This window comes from Pseudoliparis swirei, chromosome 9, assembly GCF_029220125.1.
Source record: "Pseudoliparis swirei isolate HS2019 ecotype Mariana Trench chromosome 9, NWPU_hadal_v1, whole genome shotgun sequence".
NCBI classification, from domain to species: Eukaryota; Metazoa; Chordata; class Actinopteri; order Perciformes; family Liparidae; genus Pseudoliparis; species Pseudoliparis swirei.
In genome coordinates this window covers 716,589-717,626 of record NC_079396.1, presented here as the reverse complement: position 1 = coordinate 717,626, position 1,038 = coordinate 716,589, and the positions used below count along the sequence as shown (strand labels likewise).

General features: G+C 41.7%; 1 protein-coding gene across 1 annotated transcript in view; it reads right to left on the bottom strand.

The window, feature by feature from the left end:
- Positions 1-509, bottom strand: part of tbc1d25 (TBC1 domain family, member 25) — a 10,773-nt gene extending 10,264 nt beyond the window's left edge. Inside the window, exon 1 of the mRNA XM_056422071.1 lies at positions 1-509. This exon is cut by the window's left edge and continues 70 nt beyond it. The gene's annotated coding sequence lies outside the window, so the exon portion shown is untranslated.
- Between the last annotated feature and the right edge of the window lie 529 nt (positions 510-1,038).

Genomic DNA, 1,038 nt, shown 5'->3' with positions numbered 1-1,038 from the left:
TCCGTGGGGGTTGTGTCGCCTCTACGCCGAGCTGGTGGTCGATAACATGGTGGGGGGCCGCGGGGAGCGCGAGCCGAGCTGCTGTTGTTTCCGCGTCTTCTTCTGCTTTGATTTGACAGCGCCGCTGCATCGCCGCCACCGGGTGCAGCAGCGCCACCTAGTGGACACGGCTCGCCACGAGCGGACAGCCAAGAGAAGCGCAGAAGAACTCTAAAGATGAGAGAACGGTTCCCAGGGCAGTCCCTGTCCGTGCTGTCTACACGCAGGGCTCCGAGGACTCCTCTTCAAGCTGAATTACAACCAAACGGACGAGATCTCAATCTGAAAAGTGGACAAACTAGTAATTAAATCTCTATAGGGAGTGAAAAGTACAATAAGTGTAAGTGTGACAAGTTTAAAGTAGCAAGAAAATAGACATATTCAAAATATAGTAACTCAAAATGGTACTAAGTATAGTACTTGAGTAAATGTAGCCTATATAGTCAATTCATTATAACACCACACACACACACACACACACACACACACACACACATACTATTCAGAAATTTAAAATAAAAAATACATAACCAAAACAATAACTAGAATGGCCTCTCGTTTATCATCGGTGTATCGTGGCAGGATCACGTATTATTCATTGTGTCACTGCTGCTGGAGTCTTCCTGGCCTCCTTTAATATTCCTGAATGCAGACAGTTCCTATTTAGGAAAGCGGTAAAATCAAAACATTCAGAGGTGGTTGTTGAAAAGACAAAAAGTAGCAGGTACAGGTGTTGATTGTTATGTCTTGCCTTAAAAAGTTTATATTAACGCTCACATATTAGGTGTTAAGATGGTATAATGTTCCAACACAGAAACACACTTTCAGTGTAAGCTCATATATATTTAGTAATGATTCAAAATGACAGCAAATTAATCTTACAAGTTCAAGTGTTGACATTAAACTCGTTTTAAATAAGAAATGTGTCCGTGTCTCGAGAGGTCAGAGCTATGGAGGACTTAAAATGACTTAAGTATAAATAAATAAATAAATGCATGA